Source organism: Notamacropus eugenii, chromosome 6 (genome assembly GCF_028372415.1).
Source record: "Notamacropus eugenii isolate mMacEug1 chromosome 6, mMacEug1.pri_v2, whole genome shotgun sequence".
In the NCBI taxonomy this organism is placed as follows: Eukaryota; Metazoa; Chordata; class Mammalia; order Diprotodontia; family Macropodidae; genus Notamacropus; species Notamacropus eugenii.
In genome coordinates, this window is record NC_092877.1 from 101,579,518 (window position 1) to 101,588,192 (window position 8,675).

Consider the following 8,675-nt stretch of genomic DNA (forward strand, 5'->3'; position numbering starts at 1 on the left):
AGTTCCAGAGAAATCTGGAAATACTTGTATAATCTACAGAGAGAAGTAAGAAGAGTCAGGAGAGCAATTCGCATAATAACAACATTATAAAGATAAACAGCTTTGAGAGAGTTCTTATCAATGTAGTAACCAACTATGATTCGTGAGAGCCTATAGTGAAACACATTGCTGATGTATCAGAGGGGTCAAAATAAGATATATATATATATATATTGAATGTGACTGAGGTAATAATTTGTCTTTCTCGACTACGCAATGTGTTACGAGGTTTTGTTTTGTTTTTTCAATGAGAGTGGTGAGTTGGGAAGGAAAGAAAATAATCAGTAATTGAAACAAAAAATTGAAATAAAAATTTAAAAATAAAGCCAAACAGAAGAGTTCACATTTTATAATCATGGCAATAGGGTGCCTAGCTGGATCTCTCACCAAGCTTTCTTTAAATTGGAGGCAGTTCCCCTCTCCACTGCTTCTCACTGTTTTATTAGGCACACTGCATATAATCCCATATGATCCTTCTTAAAATTTAACAATCAAGTTTATTTTCTAACCTGGTATTGCCTTTGGCTGTCATCTTTCTCTACTGGTAAGCAATTCAAGTATTTACTTCTAAGATGCTTTTCAGACTTTTGATCTTGTTATATTAATTGGTTTACATCAAACTACATGAAATTATTTTAGCCTGTTTCAATTCTGTCTGGCCATTATCCATTCTTTTTATTATAAATAAATTACATGAATACTGTATGGTTGTTCAAATGTCATTTCTTTTGTTCTCCTTGTTATTCTTTTAGGTTTGTGCTCATTTTATCTTTTCTTTAAGAAAATATTCAAGATTTATAGATGTAAAAATTCTGTGTAACCAACAAATCTTTAATCTCTACTCCTGATGAAAATTTTCCAATATTTACCTATTCCCACTTTTAAATTGGAATCACTATCAAGGTGTCTGTTGATTTTTATCTAGACTTTTTCTATAATTTTTATATAAATGCTCTGTGAAGGAAAATTTAATTATTTTCATGATGATCTTTTAAAAAGTATTTTGAAAAGGTTTATCACAAATACTGCAATACCTGATGACCTGAGATTGTTTCTCTTCATCTATTTAAAACTAACTTTCCCAATTCCTGTGATCTGCCTCTCTAAGGAGAACCAGCAATGCCTCCTTCCATGTACCCACAACATGTTTCTTTCTTCTGATTTCATTTATAATGAGAATATCAAAATGAATATAATTCACTTCCTCCCATACTGTGTCTTTTTGTCAGTCACTGGACACTAGAGGATCAACAATTAAATTAAAGCTTATCGATTACCTACAAAAGGTGTGATTATTAGAATTCTCCTTCCTTTTTCTGCCTCTCTGACACAATCATTACAGAAGCAGAAGAAAGCTAAGAAGGGCTGAGGACCCTATTGTATTTCTTTTTGTTTCCTGGGTTACCATGAGCAAGTAATTCAATAAATGGCCAACCAACTAATGATGAGCCACTCCACGCTTAGCTAGGCAAGTCCTCAGAAAGCAAATTCAATCTTTGGTTAGCACTGTTACTTTCAAATATGGTAGAGTCCAATAGAATTTATATTCCACTGACACTGCCTTTGAGGGGGGAAAAAGGGTCTCCTTCAAGCCAACGGGATGCAATATATGAGAACTTTATACAGAGATGAACACCATCCTTTAGTGTTGATAATAACAAAATTGGCTATAAACACAGAGTCCAGTGCTACAGCCACCCTACACAGTCTCCTAAACAAGGTGCTAATAAGTGCTTAGCACATTTAGAGATACCTGCTGGGTTTGATGCTTTTAAATGAAGTTATAATTATATGTAATTTCAGTAGACTCTGTGGGTTGCCAGGAATTAGAAAAATTTATAACATCAGAGCTTGTAGTCTGGTTAATTACTTATCTTTACATTAAATAATAGGATCATGAACGCTTAGAATTGTAGAGTTGTTTTGACCTCAGAAATCATGTAGTTTAACTATTCACCAGAGTCCCATTAGCCTGATCTCTGGCCTCTGTTTAAACATTTCCAAAGACAAGGTACTCACTGGGTCACAGTGCATCTCGTTCCTTTTTGGGACACTTCTAATTCTTGAAATTAAAAGTCTTTCTTATGCTTAAGCAATATCTGCCTTCCACTAAGGTTCCAATGATAAGCCCTAGATCTGCTCTCTGGATCTTTAAAGAAATAGCACCAATCCCCTTTTCTACATGACTGCCCTTCAAATAAACTGCAATTTGCTAATTAATTTAATTTAATTTCTAATTAATTTCCTAATTTCCCTCAATCGAGCCATTCTATTTGCAACTTTTTTTTTCCAGTCTTTACAAAAGTAGAAAAATAAACAGCATCCCATATATAACAAAGCGCGGACAAAATAGGCTTATTTTAGGAGTCCAAAACTGCTGGAGTATTTGTTGTTATAAACAGAATACAGAACAGATACAAGGCAAAAAGTTTGTTACCAACATAACACTATTAGCACCACTGTTATGTGAAGATTTTTTCCAGCACTTTTCCCCTTTCGTTGACTATTATGGAGGAAGGGCAGTATGATATGCAAACTAAAATGATATCCCCACCTAGTGGCTAGAGAAGGCTTAGGGATGGGATAGAGAAGAGTGCCCTCAAAACAAGTATTCTAAATGTTCCCTTTCTTAACATGGAAATTGAGTGATCTCCCTTAGTGGAATCAATCCTGGGCAGCCCTATCAGAGCTTGTCTTGGAATCCACTCACTTAGTTACATTCTCACCTGAGTCTCTTTCCTCACCACTACTGCCTCTTTCCTCAGCAGCTTGCTAAAAAAGTAGAAAGAGTCTGATATGGCTTCTAGATCCACTGAATCATAGAATCTCAGAGTTTAATGACTCTGACTTGTGTCTAAACAAGAATCCCCACTGAGTGGCCACTCAACCTTCCTAAATAGTGACTCCCAGAAATGAACCCAACGCTCCAAACGTGGTCCCACCTCAGCAGAATACAGGAGGATAAGCATGTTCCTCATTTAGAAACTATGCCCTTCTTGCTATAGCCCAAGACTAAGACTAAACTAGGGTTTTTTGTTGTTGGTTTATCCTTGTTTTTTACTACTATGCCACACTTTTGATTCAAATTGGGTTTGGAATCCACTAAAATCCTCAGACTCCTTTTTTTAAAAAATGAATTCTTTTCTAGCCACATCTTCCTTGTCCTGGACTTGTGAACTTGATCATTTGAAATCACACAGAGGATTTCCCATTTATCTCTATTAAATGTTTCCTTTTTATTCTGTATATTATTTTGGCTTTGTCAAGGTCTTTTTAGATCCTAATTCATTATCCAAACTCTTTTTTTTTTCATTGTCTATCTCTTAGCTGTCTTTCTGGCCTAAACACAGAATCCTTAGCTCTGAGACTCTGTGATTCACAAAATCATGTCAGATCCTGCCCACCAGGGCATCACCATGACTCATCTCTTGCTCTGAGCAGTTCTGAATTGTCTTTCCACCTGTGAATCCTTATCTGGTCAAGGTCCTTAGCACTGACCTCCTGTCTTCCTTCAGAACTCTAGATATTATTTTTAGATATTGGGAGATAAGACCCTTTCTACTTCCTGACTCCCAGGGTTTTCTTAAGGTCAGACTGGAAATCATTACCTCCTGATATTCCATTGCTCTTTCTGGCTGGATGGTAGGTTTCCTGGATCTTCATAGAACACATTACCATTTGCAATGAGGTTTGGCCACAAGGCCTGACTTTGAAAAGTCTAATTAGTGCCTCCTGGAACAGAACTTTCTCTAACCACTGATACATACAACGCCTTTTTGAGCTTCATTAATGACTTCCATTTCCTCACCTCTTGGCTTTTTCCCAGGCCATAATGCCCACACCACACTTTCCTCTCTTTCCTATCTTGAAACTTTAGTGAAGCAACTTAACTCCTCATTGTTCTGTATTCTCAAATCCTTTGCCCCTTTGTCGTCTTGTCAGTCACACCTTGTCAAACCCCAGTCCTGAATTTCTCTACCTCCTTAACTAATCATAGTGAATGGAGTGAAAGGAAATTATGAGACCAAACTGATTAAGTCCTCTACAAATTTATGTTACCTAACCTAGTTAGGCGCTAATGGCAGCAAGGCAAATATTCTACTCTACCCCAAATGATTCGCTAGCACACTTTACACAATATCTATTCCAAACCTCCTCATCTTTCCTCAATCCTTCCCAATCTTCTTAGCTAAGGACACTGCTTTGTATTCACTAAAAATATTGAGACTATTCAATAGTACTCCTCATATCATATCATTCAAACATCTTTCCCCACTATCTTCTGCTCAAATATCAAATGAAGAGTTGGGCTTTGTCTTCGTCAAGACCAGCTTCCCTCTCTAATTCTCCAGCAAATTGTTCACTTTCTCTCTTCCTCTTTCCTTCTTTTCTTCTCTTTCTTCTTCCCTCTTAGTCCATGCTTCCCCCCCATTCCCTCCATCACCACCACCACCACCACCACCGCCATCATCATCTACAAACCCTATCTACTTGTTCCTTCCCTACTGCCCACAAACATGACCATGTCTCATCCATCATTAAAAAAAAATCCTTATTTGATTCTACCATCCCTATATCTCTATTGTCTTATATCTGTTTTCTCCTTCTAGTTGAACTCCTTAAAAAAGCCTTCTATACTCAGTACCACTACTGCCTCACTTCTTACTTTCTTCTAAACCCTCTACAATCTCACTTGTAACTTCTTTATTCAACTGAGGCTGCTCTCTCTAAAGCCATCAATGATCTTAATTGCCAAATCTAATGATCTTTATTCAGTCCTCATCTTTCTTGACTACTCTGCAGCTTTAAACTCTGTAGATAACCACTCCTGCATGTTTTCTTTTTTTTTAAGGTTTTCTGAAATTACTATGCCTTGGTTCCCTTATCGATCTCACCACTCCTTCTAAGTCTCCATTGCTGGTTATTCATCCATGTCATGTTCACTAGCCATATATGTTCTCCAAAGCTTTGTCCTAAGACCTCTTCTCTTTTACTCTATGCAATTACCCTTGGAAATCTCATCAGCTCTCAGGAGTTCAGTTGTCATCTCTATTGAGATGATTCCATATCCTTATAGCTATCCCTAATCTTTCTCCTAAGCTATAGTCAGTCATCATCACTTTCTGCCTTTTATATATCTCCCATAGTCCTCTCAAACTCAACATGGCCAAAACAGAGCCCTCTCTTTTTCCAAACTTCCTCTAAGTCATCTCATCTCAAATCCTCACAATTATTCTCAGCACTTCCTTCCTACCCAGCATATCCAATTCACTGCCAAATCTTACTATGCCTATCTTCACAATATCTCTCATACTCCCCCTTCTTTTTACTCACACAACTGACACCCCAGTTCAGATCCTCATCAATTCATCAGGTCCGGTTTGCTATCATAGAAAACAGTTTCCATGTTTTCTGTCTACCCCCACTCCAAACTATCAGTCCCTGGGCTGCCAATGTGATTTAGTTTGAAGTGTCACATCCCCATCACATACCTCCACTCCCACCTACCCACCTTCAATGAGCTAAATAGCTCCGTTGCCTCACGGATCAAACAGAAAATCCTGTTTGTCAGGCAAGACAACCCCTTCGAACTTTCCCAGGCTTCTTCCACCTTAACCCCTACAATACAAGTTACGCTGCAATATTTGGTTTTCCTCACATGACACTCTACCTTCCATCTCTGTGCTTTTGCACATATATGCAGTTCTCTGTTTCTTCTCCTACACCTTAATTTCCCTGGATTCCTTCAAGATGGATTTCAAATCCCACTTTGTACAGAAAGCCTTTTCTAATCAAGTCAGAAAGTTTTTCCTAATGCTTTCCCCTCTAAGATTACCTCTCATCTACTCTAGATGTGTTATATACATATATATGTATATATATAATTTTATCCAATATCACATACTATTATGCATATATGTGTATATACACATGTACATATATATTGTCTTCTTCACTAGAAAGTATGTTCCTTGAGGGCAGGGATTTTTTTTTGCCTTTCTTTGTGGCCAAGTGCTTAGCACAGTTCCTTTCTTCTCGCAGTGTTTAATATGGTTCCTGGACCATAGGGCTTATTGGCTAATTAGATTAATACTTATTACCTGTTTGACACTGGGCAAGGGTTTTATTTTCTTAGGTACTCAGTGGCATCCTCTGTAAAATGTTCAAGTGATAGAGTTGCTGAGCAGATCCAATCAAGTGCTATACATAACTAGTCTTTTAAAAATGCTTTCCAACTGTAAATTACACTTATAGGGATAAAATAAAGGTAAGTTCTGTGAAAATAAAAAATTTTGGGAGCTAAGTTTTCAGTAAAAGTAACCAAATCTGTATTATGAACTCTTTGGAGACAGGGGACTTATTTGATCTTTATATTCCTCCTAACACCTAGCACCCTGCCTTGCATATAGTAGGTGCTTAATAAATACTTATTAGCATTGTTAAAGATGTATCTTGAGATTTTCACATTGAAATCTTAAAATAAAAAATTTGAAGTGCCTCTGGACACATAATAGAACATAATTCAGGTTTCGGCATTAGGTAGAAGGACAGTATGTCAAGGTGGTTAAAGAGTTTCCCTTGGGGTCCCAAAAAAAAAAAAAAACAGGTTCAAGCCTTACGTCTGACCCATCTTGACTGTGTAAGGAACGAATTTCTCTCTATCAGAGGAAGAAGTTTCCCCACTGAGAGTTCCCTATATTATGTAGTCACACATCCAAACCAATGCAATGTAGCCAGCTGACTATATAAATTAAAACTGATCTATATATATTCTGTACAGTTTTTGAACAGTTTCTACAACCATATCAACATATCCTGCCTAGCATAAAACAGAAAAGCCATCCCCAGGACTGAGATTCAGAGATTCAGACTAGATACGAGGCCTGAAGCAATGAGCAAAGCAGTCTGCTACCCAACTCACCCAGACTGCATATGTCTAGGTAATGAATAATAATGACTTGCCCAGTCGATTGCTACATGGTGAATGAATCAAAAAAGCATTTATTAAATGCTTACTATGGGCAAAGGACTCTGCTAAGCACTGGGAATACAAACAGAAAAGTCCAGACAGTCACTGTTCTCAAGGAGTCCACATTCTAATAGGGGAGACGATTAGGAAAAGGGAAACGTTACTATAAGATACACTATCAGAACACTCCAAAGTAGGATTTTTTAAAATATGGGAGTAGGGGGAAGGACCAGCTGTAAGCAGATCAATTTATTAGATGGGAGTCAAAAATGGGGTAATTATTTGAACAAGAGCTTTGAGAGGCACGTCAGCTTCAGTCTGGGGTGGCATCATCTTGGTCAGGGCACAAGACAACCGTGTGGAAAATAACTCGCTGTCATCAGCCTTGGCTCATGGTAAATTGTTGTTTTTTTTTCAGTTTGACTAGGTTATGTAGGCCTTACATAAATGCAGTGTTATATAGTAAAAAAATCCTGCCACTTGTGACTGCTTACTATTGGGTTGTCTTATATGTGTGAGCAGTGTGGAAAGGACTGGCAATGTCTTCAGATGCACACATGGCACCTAGGGCTAGTGATCCCTTCTGGGACTGTCTTCTGCAAATATAAAGGACAATCTTAGAGACTCCTGATTTTGATTCAATCTCGCTGTGAGCACAAAATTTTGTGGCTTTCCCTTTCATGTTGTGGAAGGAACAGACTCAATGTAAAATCTCTATTTATAGATTCGGGAAAGGATCTCAAGCCATGTAAAGCTGCAAAATCAGGAAATCCATATTTAACATTATGAATATTTAAATGTGATCAGAACTTCTAAGCCTGCTGAAACTGAAGTGGTAATAGCACAAGGCTACTAACCCTTAAGTGATGAGAATCATTGCCATGGTAACTCCAAGGCTGACTCATTCATAGATAATTCCTTAAATTCCCCATGTGAAAGAAATTGCTTGAGGATTTTTAAGATCTTACCAAAATGCATACATACATCTGGAGAAGGGGAAAATAAATCAGTACAGAATATAGCCTTCACCCAAAGGCAGGTCCTCGGTCTTTTTGTATATGAGCTGTTCTTTTTCTCAGATTCCTCACTACAGCCTAAGGAAAATGGCACAAAGAGGGCAAAGGGAGTGAAAGACAGCTAACTGCTAGTTGAAAATGCAAGTTATAATGCATCTCCTAAAACAAGAGCCTAAAGACTGCTACTGTCAAAGGTTGCTTATGGCTTTGCCCTGTCCTTGTGTCTCCACTAATTTTCTGACTGAAGGCTCCATTTTCCAAGATGTTCCAATATGAGATATGTAAATATTTGGATAACCAGGTCCAGATGAAATTTGGGAGGGAAAAAACACACATACAGGATGTACCCAAAGTCTTAATGCGATTTTGAGCTTTCATAGTCTAAGACTAAACTGAGATTCTTGAAATACCCTGTATTGGAGTCAATACCTCCAATAAAATCACATATACACTTCATTTTCTTTGTTTTCCACTTTGATTTTCTTTTGAAAAGATGTCTGTAGCAATCAAGAGGACAACAATAGCTACCAAGTCATAGCCTCCCTCTGCATGATTTATAGAATCTGTAAGAGAATCATCTAAATACATATTAAAGATATCCATAATGGAAATATGAGAAGGAAACCAGGAATATTTTTATTTTTTATTCA

At 37.4% G+C, this 8,675-nt stretch overlaps 1 protein-coding gene across 1 annotated transcript in view; it reads left to right on the forward strand.

Annotated features, from left to right (window-relative positions):
* GABRB1 (gamma-aminobutyric acid type A receptor subunit beta1) overlaps positions 1 to 8,675 on the forward strand; it is a 440,089-nt gene that overhangs the window by 177,130 nt on the left and 254,284 nt on the right. The gene's annotated exons all lie outside the window — the stretch shown is intronic.